At 37.2% G+C, this 22,538-nt stretch overlaps 1 protein-coding gene across 4 annotated transcripts in view; it reads left to right on the top strand.

Moving 5' to 3' along the window:
* LOC138763735 (guanine nucleotide-binding protein G(I)/G(S)/G(O) subunit gamma-12-like) overlaps positions 1-22,538 on the top strand; it is a 104,509-nt gene that overhangs the window by 20,030 nt on the left and 61,941 nt on the right. For all 4 annotated transcript variants that reach the window (XM_069938414.1, XM_069938411.1, XM_069938413.1 and 1 more), the window contains exon 2: positions 16,086-16,153. The gene's annotated coding sequence lies outside the window, so the exon portion shown is untranslated. The remainder of the gene's footprint in view (positions 1-16,085; positions 16,154-22,538) is intronic.

Below are 22,538 nucleotides of genomic sequence, written 5' to 3'. Positions count from 1 at the left end.
CCAAACGAACCCAGCTTAGCACCGACATTGGCGACTTCAGGGGTTTTTATGAGACACTAATGGTTCGAACTGGGATCACTCCCTGCTGCGGGCATCACTGGCTTCGTTGGTGGCGTGGGAAAGGCCCGAGGCTCAGATTGCATAGAGCAACCTGCTCGATGGAGGCCCTGCCATGCTGCTCGGTGTGTCACAGGATATCTGTGTGGGCCCCAAGTCCAAAGCCCTCTGCGCAGCTCAGATGGCGAAGTCCTCCTCAGCGACAAGATCTCCATCCTTAATCGATGGTCAGAACACTTCCAATCCCTTTTCAGTGCCAACCGCTCAGTCAAAGAATCTGCCCTGCTCCAGCTCCCTCAACAACCCTTCAGTCTAGAGCTGGATGAGGTCCTTACCCGGGAAGAGACATATAAGGCAATTGTACAACTGAAAAGTGACAAAGCAGCAGATATGGATGAAATCCCCCCCCCCCCCCCCCCCCCCCCCAGAGGTCTGGAAGGCTGGCGGCAAAGCTCTGCATACCAAACTTCATGAGTTTTTCATGCTCTGCTGGGACCAAGGAAAGCTGCCTCAGGACCTTCGTGATGCCATCATCATTACCCTGTACAAAAAGAAAGGCGAGAAATCAGACTGCTCAAACTACAGGGGAATCACTCTGCTCTCCATTGCAGGCAAAATCTTCGCTAGGATTCTCCTTAATAGACTAATACCTAGTGTCGCCGAAAATGTCCTCCCAGAATCACAGTGTGGCTTTCACGCAAACAGAGGAACTACTGACATGGTCTTTGCCCTCAGACAGCTCCAAGAAAAGTGCAGATTACAAAACAAAGGACTCTACATCACCTTTGTTGACCTCACCAAAGCCTTTGACACCGTGAGCAGGAAAGGACTTTGGCAAATACTAGAGCGCCTCGGATGCCCCCACAAGTTCCTCAAAATGGTTATCCAACTGCACAAAAACCAACAAGGTCGGGTCAGATACAGCAATGAGCTCTCTGAACCCTTCTCCATTGACAACGGCGTGAAGCAAGGCTGTGTTCTCGCACCAACCCTCTTTACTATGATGCTGAAACAAGCCATGAAAGACCTCAACAATGAAGACGCTGTTTACATCCGGTACCCCATGGATGGCAATCTCTTCAATCTGAGGCGCCTGCAAGCTCACACAAGAGCAACTTGTCAATGAACTACTCTTTGCAGATGATGCCACTTTAGTTGCCCATTCAGAGCCAGCTCTCCAGCGCTTGACGTCCTGTTTTGTGGAAACTGCCAAAATGTTTGGCCTGGAAGTCAGCCTGAAGAAAACTGAGGTCTTCCATCAGCCAGCTCCCTACCATAACTACCAGCGTCCATCGGTCACACAGAACTCAAAACGGTCAACCAGTTTACCTACCTCAGCTGCACCATTTCATCTGATGCAAGGATCGACAAAGAGATAGACACAGACTCACCAAGGCAAATAGCACCTTTGGAAGACTACACAAAAGCGTCTGGAAAAACAATCACCTGAAGAAACACACATAGATCAGCGTGTACAGAGCCGTTGTCATACTTACGCTCCTGTTCGGCTTCGTATCATGGGTCCTCTACCGGCATCACCTACGGCTCCTAGAATGCTTCCATCAGCGCTGTCTCCGCTCCATCCTCAACATTCATTGGAATGACTTCATCACCAACATTGAAGTACTCGAGCTGGCAGAGTCTGTAAGCATCGAATCCATGTTGCTGAAGACCCAACTGCGCTGGGTGGGTCACGTCTCCAGAATGGAGGACCATCTCCTTCCCAAGATCGTGTTATATGGCGAGCTCTCCACTGGCCACCTTAAAGAAATCTCTTGGTGCCTGCCACATTGACCACTGCCAGTGGGCTGATATCGCCTCCAAACATGCATCTTGGCGCCTCACAGTTCGGCGGGCTGCAACCTCCTTTGAAGAAGACTACAGAGCCCACCTCACTGACAAAGACAAAGGAGGAAAGACCCAATACCCAACCCCAACCAACCAATTTTCCCTTTCATCCGCTGCAACCGTGCCTGCCTGTCCTGCATCGGACTTGTCAGTCACCAACGAACCTGCAGCAGACGTGGACACACCCCTCCATAAATCTTCGTCCGCGAAGCCAAGCCAAAGAAAATAAGTTTTAATTTAGACCTTGTCCCTTCAATATTTTCTAATAAAAATAAGATTGGATTTTTCATAAAAACAACTCTTGTAACTTGTTCCAAAAAATTATGTAAGCCTACCCAAAAAGATCTTGCATTAGGACAAAGCCAAGTTGAGTGCAAGAAAGTTTCTACTTGTTCACCACACCTAAAACATTGATCCAATAGATCTGATTTAATTTTATTCAATTTCTGTAATGTAAGCTATAAGTGATGTAAAAATTATATTGAACTAATCTATATCTTACATTGATTGTATTGGTCATAGAATTCCTTCATAAATCTGCTCATATTTTCTAATCAGTTACAATATTCAGATCTAGTTCTCACCTTTGTCTTATGAACTCATAACAATCTTTAACATTTATAATTCCCTTACAAAACCAACTATCCAAAAATTGATTATTGTTTGAAAAATATACGAGCATTTTGAATCCAAGACATTTTAGGTGATATACCTCTTCTTACACCAATTTCATCATTTATTTTATTCCATACATTAATCAAATATTTCAATAATGGTGTATCCTTATCAGCAACCATTAATTTTGATTCCCATTTGTATATAAATTCTTCTGCCTTTCTATCTCATATTTTATTCAATTCTATTTTAAGCTATACCAATTTTTCCCTTTCAAAGAAAGAAGCGAGAACATTTGAGTCACTCGATAATAATTTTTAAAATTAGGAAGTTGTAGACCTCCCAATTCATATTTCCTTGTTAACTTCTCTAAAGAAACTCTTGACATTTTACTTTTACAGAAAATTTCCTTACATATTTATTCAATTCTTGAAAATAGATAATGCTTGGAAAAGATATTGTATTCTTGGAAATGTTTATCTTATACAATTAACCATTCCTATCAAAGTTGTAGGTAAATTTATCATTTTTAAAAATCTTTCTGAATCTAATAATGAATAATTCAATTTATATAGATTTTTCAAATTATTATCTGTATGGATAGCTAAATATTTAATATCCTCTTTTGGCCATTTAAACTGAATATCCCTTTGACATTGAGGTAATGCCATAATGCCATAATTTCACTTTTATTCCAATTTGTTTTATAACCTGAAACTTTCCCATATTCTTCCAGTTGAACATATAATTTTTGTAAAGATGGTCTCAGATTCAGTCAAATATATTAAAACATCATCTGCAAATAAACTCATTTTATGTTGTTCTTGACCTACCCATAATCCTTTAATTTCCAAATCACTTTGAATTGCTGACCAGGAGGTTCTATTGCTAAAATAAACAAACCTGGGGATAGAGGGCTTCCATGTCTACTTGATCCAGCTAATTGAAATGGTGTGCATATTTGTCCATTAGTCAGTACTTTAGATTTAGGATTATTATATAATGGACTAATCCAATTTACAAAATTCAATCCAAATTCAAATTTTTCCAACACCTTAAACAAAAAATCTCATTCCAATCTATCAAATGCTCTTTCTGCATCTAAAGCCACTGCAACACTCAAATCAGCTCTTTTTTGGGGCTTAATAAATTATATAGCTACTGACTTTTTCACAAAACCTGTTTGATCCATATTTATAATTTAGACAGGAATTTAGTCAATGTATTTGCCAAAATTTTCACAACTATTTTATAATGTGCATTTAATAATGAAATAGGTGAGGGTTTTAAAGGATTTCTATCCTTTTTAGAAATAACTGTAATTATTGCCATCAAAACTGATTCTGGTAGAGTATGGGTTTCCATAGCCTAAGCTAATAACTTGCATAAATATCAGAATTAATAAATCTTTAAATTCTTTATAGAATTCAGGAGGAAATCCATCTTCTCCCATAAATTTATTACTCTGTAATGAACCCATAGCTTCCCTCACCTCTAAAAGGAACATTCAACTCAGTCTGCTCTTCCAAACTTAAATTAGGCAACATTATCTGTGATAAATAACTATTTTTTTTTGGATTTTTAAAGATTCCAAACTATATAATTTCAAATAAAATTTTTAAAGTTATTCATTTATTTCTTGAGGCTTGCAAGTAACTACCATTATGAGCCCAAAGGACCCCAAGACCCAGCAGCAATAGATATTCAATACAAGTAGTTATTTAAACAAAAGTTGTTTTTAATTATCTTTAAACATAAAAACAGAATCAAACATTAACTTATCACTATTAACTAACCCAACTTAACCCCCTTCTAATTCTAAGCGCATGTGTATGTAATGTGTGAGTAAATTTAAGGAAAGTCCTTTGGTTCACAGTTTAAGCTCACTTCTCATTCTTCCAAGTTCATTGGTTGCAGGCAATTCTTGTACTGTGCACAGAATTTAGCATGTATAAAGATCACCAGGCTTTGGTGCTCGAAAGGTAAATGTTTACCGCTCAGGAAGGTTCTTGTAGGTTTGCAGAGAGAGATTTGTTGTTCCAGGATTTCCACAACTGAGGTACCACCATTAGTCACCTCAATGTCTTGCTGATGATACGTGCCCCATCAGGGTTCTCCAGATGATAACCTCTTTCTTTCAGGCTACCACAGAGTTCTTTCTGTTTCACTTATTCCAAGAGAAACATCAGACAGATAGCACTTGCAGTCATCCGCCACTCTGGAGCTTCTGTTTCAGTTCCAACAAACTTCTCCTGGCTTGTAACTGCTTTCTATGTCACACACACAGTCCAAGACTCCCTTCTGACTCTCTCTCTGTCTGAGATTCATACTGTCAGCAGCATGTCCTTCTCTCTCTCACTTGCAAAACCCCCCCACCTTCTCCAGCAAACAATAGGAGTTAGTCTTCTGCTCCCATCTGCTGTTTTAGGTAAACAAACCTCTCAATGACTTCTGAGTGAGCACTTTGAAGAGAGGTCAAAAGCCTTGCAAAAAGGTCCAAAACAGACAACCTGGCTCCGGTTGTTCTTCCAAGACAATAGTCTATTCATTTCATGCCATCATTTCATTTCTGTAAAGTCACTGAATATGAATTCTTCAGTATTTCAAATAAGATCTGTTTTAAAGTGTGTATGTATGTAACCTACTCTAATTTTACAATTTCTCTTCCAAAGACATTCTGAAATATTCCATCACACTGTTGTTATAGTTTTTAATTGGATTAATTATTCTCAAGGTCTGTTATGCCTTTAATTGCCAAGCTAATACCTTGTGATCTCTCACCTAATTCGTAATATCTTTATTTTGTTCCTATAATTGCTTTCTCAGTTTTGTAAGCTTGCAATGTATAATACTGAAGTTTTTGTTAATTAATTGTCTATCTTTATCTTCATAACTCTGCTTTTGAAGATCCTATTCCCAAACTGTTATCTCTCATTCTAATTGATCAATGTCTCTCATGTAATCCTTTTTAATTTTAGAAGTAAAAATTATGGTTTGGTCTCTTAAATATGCTTTTAAAGCATCCTATATAACAAACTTATTATTAACCGAGTTTAAATTTGTATCACAAAATGTCCGAATTTGTGTTTGAACAAACTCACAAAAAATGTTTCTTTTAATAAAAAAATCAAATCTTCATTTATAAATTGTCTTTTTTTCAGACATTTCCACTGTTGTTAAAAAGGAGAATTATCAGATAAAATCCTCGCTTTATAATCAGCTTCAAAAATCCTACCTTGCATTTGTGCCGAAATCAAAAACAAAATCGTACCTACTCAAATAAAATGAGTGATCTTTCTCTCTTGGATGAATTATCCTCTATATATCTAATAAATTCAAATCTTTAGCTGCTTTTGTTCTTGTCATTACTCTAGTAGTTCTATCTAACAATGGATCTAAACAAAATATTGAGGTCTCCTCCTATTAAAATATTCTCATGTGCCTTTGCTAGATTAAGAAATGTTTCTTGTATAAACTTATTATTCATCAGTATTTGGAGCATACAGATTTTAAGAAGTTAATAATTCAGAAAATATTTGGCAGTGTACCATTACATATCTCCCTGCTGGATCTAGCATGATATTTTGAATTTTAATTGGAAGATTTTTTAATCAAAATTTCCACACCTCTTGCCTTAGAATTAAATGAAGAAGACACTACATGTTCAACCCAATCCCTTTTTAATTTCAAATGTTCTTTTCCAGTTAATTGTGTTTCTTGAAGAAAGACCACATAAATCCCATTTTCTTAATATATGTTAAACCCTTTCTTTTTATTGTATTATTTAACCCATTAACATTAAAATTTATAAATTTCATTACTTTGCTCATCTTGATAAAACATATTCAATCCCCCTCATCCCACCCTGCAAGTCTGCTCTAATCCAGTAAATAATATTTCATGTGCCAGTACACATCTCCTCCAGCAATCCAGATAAAGAAAAAATACTAGTAAAAATACAAAGAATATATACTCCCATATTTAAAACTATATTGATATAGATGAAAACTCTCCTAATAAGTGTTGTTTGAAAATACAATACTACCTCCCTCCATTTTACGGGTTGTGTCCAAAGTCACAAAAACACACATAATCCTGCAGTGATCTAGTAAACTGAAACGGTGTTCTAACCTGCCCATTTGTTACAACTTTAGTTTTAGGTTCATCAAATAAAACTCTAACCCAATTTGCAAATACCTGGCCCATCCTGAATCTTTTGAACACCTTAAACAAAATGTCCCATTCTAATCTTTCAAACACTTTTTCTGCATCTAAAGCCACTGCTACACTTAGCCTTACTTTGACAAAACATCATCTATCTGCAATTTCGATTTATAAAGCTTAGAATAAAATTGCACTTGACTCCAACTTAATTGCATTAATCATTCTTGAAACTTATTCTGCTTTCAACTGGCAAAGGCCCTCTTCTCTAACTCATAATATCTCTGCTTAGTTCTTATTATTACTTTCTCTGTTCTATATATTTGTAATGTATTATACTGGCATTTCTTATTAATAAGTCTTCTATGTTTTCCTCAGAAGTCTGTCTTTGCAGGTCCTTTTTTCTAAACATGTTATCTCTTTCTCTCATTGGTCTAACTTCTTCATATAATCCTTCTTAAATTTAGAAATATAACATAATTTGTCCTCTTAAAATATGCTTTCATCACATCTCAATAAATAACCTAATTAGAATTAGTTTCTAGAATAATTTGAATTTGCCTTCTGACAAAATCACATAAATCTGGCCTTACTAATAATATTGAATCATATCTCCATCTATAAATTGATTCTTTTTATCTAACATTGTAACTGTCATTAATAAAGGTGAATGATCAGTTAAAATTCTTGATTTTATAATCAACTTGATTAATTCTAGCTTGGAGATGTGCTGATATTAAAAATAAATCTATCCTTGAATAAGAATCACGTCTATTTGAATAATAAGAATAATATCTCTCATGGGTGGATCTTTCTCCATATGGCTATTAAATTCAAGTCTTTCATTAATGTCAGTGGCTTTTTCTCCCTTTGCCCTTGTTATTAGTCACGTCGATCCATCTAAAACTGGGTCTAAACAAAAATTAAAATCCCCTGATGTTAAAATATTCTGATGTGCTCATGCCAAATTAAAAAATGTTTCTTGTATAAAATTTTCATCAAATATATTCATAAGAGTTCAGACATGAAAAATTTGACCATGTACCATAATATATCTTTCTGCAGGATCAATCACTACATTTTGCATCTCAACTGGAAGGTTATTCTTTATCAGGATTCCCACTCCCCTTGCTTTTGAATTAAATGAAAACGCTGTGACATATTCCACCCAGTCTCTCTTTAATTTCTGATGTTCTGCTTCAATTAAACGAGTCTCTTGTTTAAAAAAAGATGTCTACTCTCATTTATTAATATGTTAGTTTTTTAAAAGGTCAGTTTAACTCATTAACATTAAAATTTAAAAAGCTCAGTATTTTATTCATTGATATTTAACTTAGTCCAAATCCAGCAATATTTCCCTTCACCTCTCTCCTCGCACTTCCTTGATAATTCAGGTATTTGTTGTCTACCATGTTAAGGGATGTCCTCTTTGGCAATCCAGGAAAGAAAAAGAATTATACATAGTAACTTTATATTTATAACAATTATAATATTCAAAAAGGGCAAAACTAAAATAACAACCCCCCCCCCCTTAATGTTGTTTAAATAATACACACAGGTTGTGGCATCTTCCACAAATACACACGAGTCGACAGTAGTCAGTCCATTTCACCTCTAACCCCCCCCCCCCCACTGATGTTGACCATATAGCAATCTTGCATTTACAGAAAATTAAAAATCACTTTTTATTCATCAAAGAATTTTCAAACTCCCTCTTGCTGATTACCTAGCACTATTCCCACAAATTCTTCTGCATGGACATGATCTGTAAAGAACTTGTTCTATCCTCACAAGAAAATCTTCAAAGTGGCAGGATGACACAAAACAAATCTGTCGTCTTTTTACCATAAGGCGTGTTTCACCGTATTAAATTCTTTTCTTCTCTTCAACAATTCCGAATGTATCAGGATAGAAAAATATCTTGGTTCCTTGAAATTCCAGTGCACTTTGTCTGTCTTTAGCTCCTTGTGCTGCTAGAACCAATGTGAAGACATTTTATCAATATAGACCTTGGTTTCTGATCTGGTGGAGGCCAGGGTCTCAAAGTTCTGTGCCCGTTCAATTTCAATATTTTCAAATTTCTCTGGTCCCAGGATGTCTGGAATCCATCGTTGAAAAAAATCTTATCGGATCGTTACCTTCTTTATCTTCTTTAAGATCAACAATTTTAATATTATTTCTTCTACCAAAGTTTTCTAATAAATCAACTTTACCCCCAAAGTATCAGTCTCATTTTCCATTCTCACCATTCTGTCCTGTACCACTTCCATACCAGCCTTGTCCAATTTGTTTTGCATTTTATGCATCATAGCAAAATATTTCTTCATCATTTTATCTGTATTTTTCATGTTTGCTCTCATCTCTCTGTTCTTTTAATTGCTCAGCATTTGTTCAGTCTTCTTCCTGTAACATTTTAAGTTATCTTCATTCCAGTCCCCAGAGTGAAAATCAATATTTCAATTGTTGAAGATTTTAAAAAATGCAGATGCTGGAAATATGAAATTAAAAAACAAATTGTTGGAAGCACAAATCTGATGCAGGGACTTTGACCTGAAATGTTAACTCGCTTTCTCTTTACACAGGTGTTGCTTCTCCAACTAAATGACAACACAATTTTTCTGGTTTTTAAAACATTTTAAATAGGTTGTTTGGTTACACTTGTACTTGCACACAAAATTTGATGCAACCCCTCATCTCATAAGATGAAGAAAATAGTTTAATTAATGGATGAATTACTTCCTCAGATTGTGATAATTTTAACTACAGTGGAACCCCAATTTAACATGAACCTGGATATGAGGTGATCAGCCAGTGGACCTGCAAAGACAGACTTCTGAGGAAAACATAGAAGACTTATTAATAAGAAATGCCAGTATAATACATTACAAATATATAGAACAGAGAAAGTAATAATAAGAACTAAGCAGATAAACAGGTTCACAAATAAACAGGTTCACAAAATTAGCTAAGTGACTCGATACAGAATATATCTTATCTTCAAGATCCTTAACAGACATGTCAACAGAAGTTGATTCAGGCATAATGGGGTCTTGCTGTTCCTTAGAGACCACGGGATCTTCTGTCCCTTCCCTTAATTTAGTATCTTTTCTAGCAGTTTGACTTCGTATAAAAATCCCTCTCAAAGTCCCCCCAGCAATGCCAGGAGACTGAAGATCAGAGTTATCTTTAAGCCAAATCTCTTTAATCATCTTCACTGAATCGATGTCTGGAAAAACCGTTGTAATTGAAGATGCATTTTGCAGTGCCACCACTGTAGCAGTCGAATGACAGCTCTTTAACTCTCCAGCTGGTGGCGCCCCAGCTGATTCAACTGTCAAAGTCTGAGTAACAGCACTCACAGTGGCCGTTGTGTGAAATACTGGCACCCGTCCAGCTCTTTGGTCTGAAAGCTGTTGAATGCGACCTTCAAAGAGCCTCACCGGCTTAAAACGGAGTTTCAATGCCGAACTCTGTACTTCTTCCTCTGGATCCATTCTACGCTGAGTCCTGGCTTCTTGTAAACAAGTAGGCTCAGACAATTTCGGAAAATGTTTTTTAACAGTCTGTTGATGTTTTCTTTTACCCTTTTTTTTTGCATATAAACCATTAGGCACTAATCCAACACCTCTTATTATTTATAAACTTTTAAAAGAACTTTAACGGGCACTTAAAGACAAAACAATAAATCAGAGTCAGGAGAGGTCTGGAAGGCGCGTCTGTTCCCTACGCCATCTTGCCATGCCCCCAGGTTGTTACTGTTCGAGTACAGGCATAGCAGCAATGCTTGGATGACTAGTGTCATCTTTGAGGATTTGTTTTTCATAACCTTTGTCCCTGCTGTCCGCACTCATTTGTGTAAGCAAAAGCGAGAACTCAAAGCTCTTTTTGCTTTACAACTGTCCTGCCCAACTGCCAGCTGCCAACCTATTAAGCAGCGATAGAAAGATCAGAGTTTCTTGCCTCCTAAAGAACACTACATTTAAGATCCAGCCACTAGATCAGCGGATCATCTTCGGTTTCAAGTAGAATTACAGGCGTGAATTAATTTGTAGAATTGTAGATGAATCAACAACACTGGAAAACTATCTGAAAAGCATGAATGTTAAAGAAGTTTGCCATTTAAGTGAGAAGGGCTGGGTAGCAGTCAGCTCCTCATGTGGGGAAAAATGCTGGGAAAGGGTCTTCACAAAAATCCATCAAAGAAGATTAAGATGATGAACAAGAATTCTACAGCTTCACAGATGTAATGGTAGGTGAGGCACAGAGGGTCTTTCAAATTAGCAAAGAGGATTTTCACCAGTGGTTCTTTGCTGATTACGAATCCTCAACATATGAGCATCTGACAGACTCCAAGATCATCTGTAACATTACTATAGCACTGGTTTCTGAACCACAGGAGGATGGCAGTAAGGAGCCTCCACCTTCACCCTCACCCCCCGTAAGTGTCTGAAGCCATTTTATTTTTGAAAATTTTATTTATTAATCATGATAAACCATACAATAAAAAATACAGCTTAAGAAAAAAAACAATACATACATGATATTTTTAAATAGGTAATACCTCCTACAACCCCCCGCCCCCTCTAAACTACCTCCAAAAAAGAAAAGAAAGAGGAGATCACATAACTCATCAATCAGTTGCCATGGTTCAGAACAACACCATTAATGTGTGAAAAGGAGATTAATGATTCAATCCTATATAATCCAAATACGGGCTCCAAATTTTAACAAAAAAAACATTATTATTATGTAAATTATATGAAATCTTTTCCATTGGAATATAAAATCTCATTTTCAAATGCCATCACTGAATACTCAAATTAGTCTAATTTTTTCCAAGTAATTGCCAAACATTTTCAATCTCAAAAAAGCAATTTGAAATATATTTAGTTTTAACTCCAAACTCAATCTCTTAAAATAACCCAACAAGAATACTAAAGGATCAAGTGGAACCTTCAATTTAAAAATAATTTCTAAAAGTTCCTTAAATCTATTCCAAAAAGGTTTCACCATCTCACATAGCCAAGTAAAATGTAAAAAGGAGCCAACTTCCTTATGACATCTAAAACATAAATCCGAGGAAATAAACTTGAATTTCCTTAATTTCTCTGGTGTTAAATATAATTGATGAAGAAAATTATAATGAACCAATCGATACCTTACATTTACAATTATAGTCATACTATCCTCACATAAATTTGTCCTGAGAAATAGATACAGCCAAATCTTCTTCCCATTTTAATCTAGTTTTATGAACATCCATTTTATTCTGTAAGAAAGCATACATCTCCGATATAAATCCTTTCTAAATTTCAAATTTGGGCAATGTATGCCTAAAATTATCCAACAATAAGGCTTTTATTTGATAATAAGAAAAAAATAGCATTCGAAGATGTTTCATATTTCTCTTTCATTCTTTGAAATGAAATAAAGAATATTTTATAACAATCTTCTACCAATTTAATACCTTTTTGATTCTACAACTTCAAAAGTTGATTATTAAGTATAAAAGGAAAACGCTTATTTTGAAACAAAGGGGTTTGACCTGGAATTTTACCTTGAGTACCTATAGCTTCATTTTTTTAATACCATAAATCCATTAAATGTTTCAACACAGGTGAATTATAGTTACTTAATAATTGAGGATTCCATCTATAAATAAACTGATCCATCTTCTTCTCACCCAATCTGAGATAACTCAATATTAGCCCATATCAAAGGTTTATCCACTTCAAACATCCTGTCAATAAATTTCAACTGTTCTGATTCATAATAATTATGAAAATTAGGACGTTGCAAACCTCCTCGTGCATCCTTCCAAGTTAATTTCTGTAATGACACCCTTATCATTTTATTATTCCATTAAAAACTTCACCAAAGCATTTAAATATTAAAAAAAAAATTTGAGGAATCTTACAAGGAATAGATTGAAAAAGATATTGTGTTTGAAGCCATTGAGTACCTCTAGGCTAGCCTATGTTGGCTGGAGACCCAGGATGTGGATGACGTAAAAATCCTCCAGCAACATGCTGCATTCAGGCAATAAACACTCGATTGCTTTTTTTTAAGAAATTAAATGATGATTGTAAGAAATAAAAAAAAGATGATTGTAAATGCAGGTATTGTACATGTGTTCTTTATTTTTTTGAAAATGCTATTTTTCATGACTCCGATTTCATACGACCCCGCTCTTTTGCAATTTTTTTTCTCCTCGTCTTTCATTAAAATCAACAATGTACATTGTAAAACCTGAAATCCAGAAGCAAATCTTTGGAGATAATTTTATTTTGTTCAACCTCCTTCCAACCAAATACTAAACCATGCCACAAGATTATTTTAATTAAATTTTTACTTTTAATCTCTTGTACTGAATTCCATTTGTCAGTCTTCTAGTTGGTTTCTCACTGTTAACCAGAAGTCATCTCATTACTAGTGTCCAATATGAATTTGCACTTCATGCATTTAGATAACTGTAGATACAAAAATACAGAGAAATTACTATCCACGGGCTCATACTGAGTGTGGTCTACCACCTCCAGTAGCTTGATCCGTATGTTTACGACTCTTTGTGCAAAAAAAATTACCCTCATGTCCCAATTAACCTCGTCAACCCTTTAAACCTCTGCCAGTTTTAGTTAGGTTTTGTCCTAGTAGCTATGTTAGAAGCAAAATAGTGACAATGTTAACAACACTATCAGTGAACGCTTGCTCACCTGTGTGCTGATGTTCAATTGAATTTTAAGTGAACTACTCAATGTCAGGTTTAATTTCAATTTTGGCTTAATTGTGAATGAAAGAGCTAAATGTCAGCATTTAACTGAACAAGTAAAAAAAAATGTAGCCTTGTGTAACTTTGTAAAATTGATGCCAATGGGAATTGAGTAGAAACACTCTCAATTATTTGGAGTTGTAAAGAAAGATGGCTATTTGAGATCAGTCATCTCTGCTCAATGATGTTACTTCTTGGGATTTTATTCTTTTTGTCAAGAGTTTAATGGAATGTTCTCAGTCTGGGCATACACAGGTCTAATTTTCAAAGTTTGACACTAAAACTGCACATTTGGTCTGCATTCCATCAACCACCCTCAATATTTATTCCCACAACCACCACCATTTTGAGATTCAGTGGCTATCTCATGTACTATTTATAAGATGTATTACAGTTTATTTCCTTGACTATGTTGCACTGAACACTGAAGTGGCTGGTATTGTAGATAGTAAGGATGTTTGCCAAAAATAGCAGCAGAATCTTGATCACTTGGGGAAAGCAATGGTTGCTGGAATTTAATAAGAGAAATGTGAGGTGTTGCATTTTGGGAAGTCTAATGTACCTAGGACCTACACAGTAAATGGTAGGGATCTGGGGAATGTTGTAGAGCAGAGTTATATAGAAATACAGATACATGATACCTTGAAAGTAACATCACAATTAGATAGGGTGGTCAGAAAGGCTTTTAGCACATTGGCCTATAACAGTCAAAAGATTGAGTACAGAAGTTTGGAAGTCGTGTTGCAGTTGTACAAGATATTGTTGATGCTAGCACATTTGAAGTTTTTTCAGTTTTAATCACTGTTCAAGGAAAAATGTTATCAAGCTTGAGATGGTGCAAAGAAGATTTATGATGATGTCAGGACTCATGGAGATGAGGTCTGGGGAGAGGTTGAAGAGGGAACTTTATTCCTTGGAGTGCATGCATGTAAGAGGTGATCTCATAGTCAGGTACAATATTATGAGATGAATGGATGGGGTGAATGCACAGTCTTTTGCTCAGAGTAGGGGAACCAACCATCAGATATGGTTTTAAGATGAGTGGGGAGATATTTAATTGGGACATGAGGGTAATTTTTTTCCACAAAGAGTAGTAAACATATGGATCAAGCAACTGGAGGTTGCTCAGTAAGAATGGAAACAGTGTCTCTTTTCTGACTATCAACACAGGTTTGCCTCAAGGTTGCGTGCTTAGCCCACTACTCTACTCACAGTACACTGTGAGGCCAGGCACAATTCCAATACTATCTACAAATTTGCCGATGACATCACAGTTGTTGAGCAGAATCATAAAGAACAATGAGGAAGCTTACAAGAGGGATATAGATCGGCTTTTTGAGTGGTGTCACACCAGCAACCTTGCACTAATATTAACAAAACCAAGGAGATGATTGTTGACTTCAGGAAGAAGTCAGGAGGACACAATTCAATCCTCTTTGAGGGCTCTGTAGTGGAAAGGGTCAAGAACTTCAAATTCCTGGGTGTCGACATCTCTATGTTAATGGAGCCTCTATGTTAATGCAATCATGAAGTCTTGCCAGCATCAATACTTTGAGAGGTGTTTGAGGAGATAATGGTATGTAATTGAAGACTCTCAAACTTCTACGGGTGTACTGTGGAGAACATTCTGGCTGGTTGCATCACAATCTGGTACAGAGGTGCCAAAGTTCAGGACAACAAAAAGCTCCAGAGGGTTGTTAATTCGGCCTGCGACATCACAGGTACCAGTCTTTACTCCACTGAGGACATCTTAAGAAAGCAGCTTCTATCCTCCAGGATGCCTTACTTTGACTTTTTGTGTGTTATTTTAATTTTTATAGTTTATGTGAATGTTTTCACTGTGCTTCTGCTGCAAAACAATGAATTTGGTGACTTGTTCATGACAATTTCTGATTGAGTTAAGTCATGTACTTTTGCAATATTTATGAAAAACTTAGATACACAAGTTTAGAAGGATATGAAAATGCAAGCAGGTGGAACTAGTGTGGGTGTGGCATTTTAGTCAATGTGGACAAGTTAAGACGAAGGACTTGTTTGCACGCTGTATGACTCCATGCCTCCAAATGTACATTCTTTATCACCAGAAGGACAGGAGAATAGGTACATGAGAATATTAGTATAAATTAGAAATTCTGATTTGGAAATGTGTTACCATCTTTTCGTTGTTGCTCATTGTATATCTTGGAATTCTCGATCCAACCTTCAGAAGGACTACATGGGGTGGTTTATCACCATTTCAGAATTGTGAATGAATTCTGAAATTATCAGTGAAACAGTCATGCTTAATATCAAGTCCTTGTATAATGATTTCAGTATTTGTTTATACAGCTGTTGATTTGTATAAGAATTCTGTAATAATTACCAAGTATATTCTATTGTATACAGTATTATTAAAATGAGATCAAGTTCAGATTAATGAAATTTGTAACTTTCAAACATGCTGAATTGTTACCGCTAATTTGACACATGATTTAAAAAAAAAAAATGTCATCTCATAATGCTCCTCATGCCAAGCTTTTGAAGACATGGAGCATTTTTTCCTGGTAAGTGCTGTATGAACACAGCCTGTATGGCATTTTTAAGGCATCAGTAAGAGTATTACCTAATATACTATTGTTTAATTCACATTTTTCAGATTGCTTGAGAGTTTTCATAGGACGGAAGCCAGCTTTAAACAGTGTTCTTGAAATACCCCTGGAGCAGGTTAGTGATTATATTATTTATTCTCTTTTAAAGACCAGCTAATGCAAATGCAATTATTATAATGCCAGTTATTAAGTTTGTACACTTATGGCTTCTTAACTTTCTCATTGCATTCCATAAAAATCTATTATTTTACAACTTTTTGACATAGTTTTAATCTGCTCAACAGAATATATGTGTGCAAGATTGGTCATTGAGGGTGCTGCACCATCAATTAAAATCTTGGCTGATCCAAGCCAACATTCTCACTTCTACCCAGTGAAGTATTCTGATGCTCATTGAATTCAGTTTACAGAAGGTTATGATGCCATACCTGATCAAATACTGCTTGGCCCGGTCAAGGGTAGACTTTATTCATACTTAAGCCATGACTTGAGCTGAGTGGTCCTGGTAAAATCCAAATATGCACCAGTTTCCACTTAATAGAATGGAAAGCAACTTTGCTGATTGAGAGAAGACTCACTGGATTGGATTTGTTGTGGTTTTTGTAAACAAGACAGCTCAAGCAAACTGCTCCAGACTTCAAGTCATCCAAAGGTTGCCTTGCTTTTCTCCTTGGAGCAGAGCCTCTTTTAATCTACTTCTTGGTTCTAAAAGGATAATCAGATGAAAATCTTCTGGTCATGTTATGATTTAGCAAATAGGCCTGGATGACAGCACTACTCTTAAAGGATTATGATTTTGTTTTTTTTTTGTCAAACAATATTGTGTATTGCCTTGATCTTTGAGAGCAATGTTTCTAGGTATCCAATAAATGTAGAGGACGTGGTCGACAATGTCTAGGTTTTGCTAAAAAAAAAACCAGACCAGTCGAACACTACTTCATTGTTACAACCTTGCTGTAACAACTATGAATTTATGTACATGAAAAATTCTTTCAATAATTATTGTAGGTAAATGGGTTTGACTTTGAAGTAGACCAGAATGATGTAGACATATTACTGGAATCACTTGAAGAACTTGCAAAAGAACAACAGAGTTCATGAAAAGACCAAGAAGCCAGTAGCACATCACATCACTATCTCCATCAGAAAAAAAAACTCCTTTTCACATGGCCATACTTCAAAGACGACAACTCTAAAATGGAGTGCAGCCTTAAATAGTTCCACATAATGTAAAATGCTATGCTTTGCCACAGTGAGCTTGATCAATTTGGTGAAAGCTGAGTTGCCCAGATGTCCAGTGGTACTATTCTTGACTCTCATTCATCAGCCAGGAGCAGTCACAAAAGGAAGATTGCTTTCAATATTGCACATATCATAAAGTTCAGAGTTACAGGTATCACTGATATCTGAACATCAATGACAACTCATCTTCTTGCCTCCATGATTCTTAACGAATTAAGAGCAAAAATAGACCACACAGTCCTTTGTATTTGCTCTGTCATTCAATAAAATCATGGCTGATATGAATGCACTTCATCTCTGCAATTGGCAGCTACTCACCCTCTTATCAAGCATCTGTCTTGAAGATTATGCTTCTGCTAATTGTTACAGTACAGGCCCTGCAGCCCATAATGTCTTTGCAAACCGCAACAGTTTAATCCTTCCCATAACCCTCTATTTTCCTTGCATCCACATGTCTAAGTCAGTCTTTTGAAAGTCTCTACCAGCCTCCACCAACACCCCGGCAATACACTCTGTTGGGGGGTGCATAACTCGCCTCTGATATCTCCCCTAAAATTGCCCTCACTCAACTTAACAGATGTCTGGTAGTTGCTATTATTGCCCTGGGGAAAAAAATGCTGGCCGTCCATCCTATCCATGGCCTTTGTAATCTTGTTGACCTCCATTAAGTAAGCTCTCATCCTTTGTTACTCCAAAGAGAAAGTCGTAGCTATGTCAATCTTGCTTCACAAGACATGTTCTCTAATTTAGGCAACATCCTGGTAAATGTCTTCTGCACCTTCTCTAAAGCATGTACATCCTTCCTATAATAGGGTGACCAGAACCCAATGTAATACTCCAAGTGTGGTCTAACCAGAGTTTTAAGCCTTTTTCACTTTTTCAAGTGATCCAGGAATTAACGGCCAATCGGCCTTTAAAGTGTCTTAGTGTGAAAGGAAAATCTTATCCAGGATGATGTCATCTCCCACCGGGGATTTACTGCCTCAACCCCTAGAACAATGCAGTCACTGGCGTTGCAATCAGGAAATTGTATCGTGGGATTGAAATGACCCAAGTTTTTGCATAAGTGCAGAAACATGAAGGAAGAAAAGATTGAAATGAAGGTATAAACTTTGCTGTGGGAAAGTCATAGCAGGGGAGAGAGAAAGAGGAAATAAATAGCAATAACAAACAATTTTTAAACAGCGTAGGAAAGTTGGTAGCTATAGTACACAATTTATAAAGACCATAGGAAAAAGCGATGGTGGACCTGACTTCCCAGAATGGCATGCGACAGAGAAACCCCTTCATGACTGCTCCCTGCATGCAGCCGTACACACAGCCCTTTCTCTGCCGCACAAAATTCCGAGAGGGCAAGTCCGCCATCGCTTTTTCCCATGCTATTTATAAATTGTATGAGATAGCACTACCAACTTTCACACGCTGTATAAATTGTGCGGTATAGCACTACCAACTTTCCTACATGTATAAAAATATTGTCTGCTATAGCTATTTATTGTCTGCACTTTCCCATGGTCCCTTATAAATGTTTATTTAGGTCAGCACAACAATGGGCTGAAGGGCTCATACTGTGTTGTATATAAAGCTAATTATGGTATAATTAGACATGATTAATTTTGTTCAAATATAAGATCATAAAACATTGATCAGGATTTAGGGCAGGTCCACCATCGCTCAATGTGTCATGATGTACCAGTAGAGGGTAGAACAGTCCTAACCCCGGGGATGGCTCCTTGCAAGAGTGAAAACATTCAGTATCCAAGTTAGGAGAGATCAAGCGTGAAAAGCCAAACCTCCATTCCTATCCTAGGACATCGAACGGCCGATTTTGTGGGATGCAAGTATGAAAGGGGCATTATAGAGATGCAACATTTCTTCATGACTCTAGAACTCAATCCCCCGACTAATGAAGGACAGCACATCAAACATCTTACTGGCTTTCCTATCAACCTTCTTGGCAACCTTGAGCAATCTATGGACCTGGTCGCCAAGATCTTTCTGTTCCTCCACACTGTTAAGAAACCTGCCATCACATACTCTTCCTTCAGGTTTGACCTGCCAAAGCACATCACTCCTCACTTATGTGGATGAAACTCCATCTGGCACTTCTCTGTCCATTTCTGGATCCTGTCTATATCTTGCTGTAACCTTTGACAACCTTGTATACTATCCATACCTCTTGTCATCTGCAAATTTACTGCCCCTTTCTTCGTTCAAGTCATTAAAAAAAAAATCACAGAGCAGAGGTCCCAGCACAGATCCATGTGGAACACCACTAGTCACTAACCTCTAAGCAGAATATGTTCTATCAGCTACCTCCCTCTGGTTTCTGCAGGCAAGCCAATTCCAAATTCAAGTAGCCAAGGTTCATTGGATCCCTTGTCATCTGATTTTCTGCATGAACCTACAGTGGGGGACCTTGTCATATGCCTGACTAAAATCCATATGCACCACATCCACTGACTTACCTTTATCAATTTATTTTTTACCTCCTCGAAAAACTCAATTAGGCTTGTGAGGTACAACTTGCCCCATGACAAACCCATGCTAACTGTCCCTGAGAAGACCATGCTTCTCTTAATGGACATGAATCCTGTCCCTAAGAAACCTCCCCATAGTTTTCGCATCACTGAAGTAAAACTAACAGGTTGATAATTCCCAGGATTCTTCTCCTTTCTAAAACATTTGCCTTTCTCCAATCCTCTGGTACCTTTCCTGTGATCAGGGAGGATGCAAAGATTATTGCCAATGACACAACAATCTTTCCTTGCTTCCTGTAGTAACCTGGGGTATATCCCATTCAATCCTGGAGACTTGCCTATCTGAATATTTTTAATAAGATCCAGCACTTCCTCTTTGTCAACCTTGACATGCTCCAGCACATTAGCCTGTTCTACACTGACCTCACATTGATCAAGGTCCCTCTCCCAAGTGAACACTGAAGTAAAGTTTTAATTTAGGACCTCCCCTAACTCCTCTGCCTTCAGGCACATGTTGCCCGGTCTTAGCATCACTCTTTGGATCTTTATGTTTAGAGTGCCTTAGGGGGTTCTTTAATTATACTTGCCACGGCCTTCTTATGCCCTCTTCTAGCTGTTATAACTTTCTGGCTACCATATAAATATTTTTAAAAATTATTTTATATACACACACACACACACACACACCCCTTGATATATCTGATCTCTTTCTGGCACCAGATGTCCAGCATCTCATTACCCATCGTCAAAGGTTTTAAATTATTTTGGGTCAAAGGTGTTTTTGGAGTTATCCCAATTTTTAATACAATACATTGATTTATTTTTTTCCAAATTTGCAATATTTGTTTTAATATAGGGTTATTTGATTTCTTTGAAATTAATTTAGTTTTCCATTTGTTAATAAATTCCTCTGCTATCTTTTCATCTATCAAAAATAGCCCAATTTGTGCCCAGGACGGGATAGACTCTCCATCAAAAAAATGATTCAATGAACTACCTGGACTGCCCAAAAATATTTTTTAAAATCAGGTAATTTTAGACCCCCTAAGTTATAATCTTACATTAATTTCTCCATGGAGATTCTAGCCATAGGAATCTCTTGACACCTTAGTTAAGTGCCTTAAAAAAGCTCTGGGTAATGAAATGGGCAACGATTAACTACCATATAATTATTTTGAGTCTTTCCTGACTTTTGCTTCCTAAACCTTGTGTATGCTTCCTTCTTCCTCTTGAATACCTGTCCCATGTCTCTTATCAACTCTTCTTTGGCTTGGCTTCGCGGACGAAGATTTATGGAGGGGTAATGTCCACATCAGCTGCAGGCTCGTTTGTGGTTGACAAGTCCGATGCGGGACAGGCAGACACGGTTGCAGCGGTTGCAGGGGAAAATTGGTTGGTTGGGGTTGGGTGTTGGGTTTTTCTTCCTTTGTCTTTTGTCAGTGAGGTGGGCTCTGCGGTCTTCTTCAAAGGAGGTTGCTGCCCGCCGAACTGTGAGGTGCCAAGATTCACGGTTTGAGGTGATATCAGCCCTCTGGCGGTGGTCAATGTGGCAGGCACCAAGAGATTTCTTTAGGCAGTCCTTGTACCTCTTCTTTGGTGCACCTCTGTCACGGTGGCCAGTGGAGAGCTCGCCATATAACACGATCTTGGGAAGGCGATGGTCCTCCATTCTGTAGACGTGACCTACCCAGCGCAGTTGGATCTTCAGCATCTTACCATCTTTTCCCCGTCTCACCAGGACAAATCTATTTAGGACCCTATCCATGTGGTCCCCAAACATACTCCACATTTCTGCTGTGCATTTGGCTGAAAATATTTGATCCCAATGTATTCTCCCAAGTTCCTGCCTAATTCCATGGTAATTAAAAATTTACCAGTTTGTGTGCCCCTGTCCTTGTCCATAGCTATCCTAAAGTTCAGGAAGTTGTTACTGCCTCCGAAATGCTCACCCACCAAGTGAAGCAGGTTCATTATCCAGCATTAGATCCAGAATGGCACCTCTAGTTCTGGATGGATCTGAGGGAGAAGAAATTCCCTTCATCTCAGTTTTGCAAGGGCAAGATCTTAGCTTGAGATTTGAGCCCTTGTTCTAGATCCTCTCACAACATGAGTCCACCTTATCTTGATCCCTCAAGATCTTGTATAATTTGAGTACTGTGAAAAGACATTTTTATCTTTACTATATCAGAATTAGATTTGATTGTTAATAAAATATTATTTTGGATATTTGTGCTTGTGTATCTTTCAGGTTTTAGGTGTTTTCCACTGATGTTTTTGACCTCTGGAAAGCACCCAGAAATTTTGCTTTGAAACTAGTGGGAAACACCTTCGTTATTGTAATGGGCCATTAGGAGTGTAACTTCTTTATTAATCAAAGGATCCTTTTATATTAGAAATTGACATGTTTTGAAAGATGTTGCTGGGAGAGACTGGGCAGATGAACAAAAGAAGAGCCCAAAGGGAGATTCTTGGGTAGGAAATAACAACTGGATGGATAAAAATGGTTGCAAGAAAACACAGATGCATCCATGTGAATCATGTTGGAGTTGGATGATGCTGTTAGTGAAATAATGAAATTGATGAGGGCCTAGATGTATCAAGGGATATGCAGCTCAAAAACATCACTGTTTTTATTGAACTATTGCAAAACTCTTGATAAACTCAAAATTGAAGAGGTGACTTTTAAGGTTTTCCGTCTGTCACTTGTCTAATTAAGCTATTTTTCCATTTCTTGTCTCTGTTAATGATACAAGTGGGTGCTTCTTAACTGGGCGTTTT

The sequence above is a fragment of the Narcine bancroftii genome, chromosome 5 (assembly GCF_036971445.1).
Source record: "Narcine bancroftii isolate sNarBan1 chromosome 5, sNarBan1.hap1, whole genome shotgun sequence".
Classification (NCBI taxonomy): Eukaryota; Metazoa; Chordata; class Chondrichthyes; order Torpediniformes; family Narcinidae; genus Narcine; species Narcine bancroftii.
The sequence above is the reverse complement of the archived record's forward strand: the minus strand, read 5'-3'. Positions and strand labels throughout refer to the sequence as shown.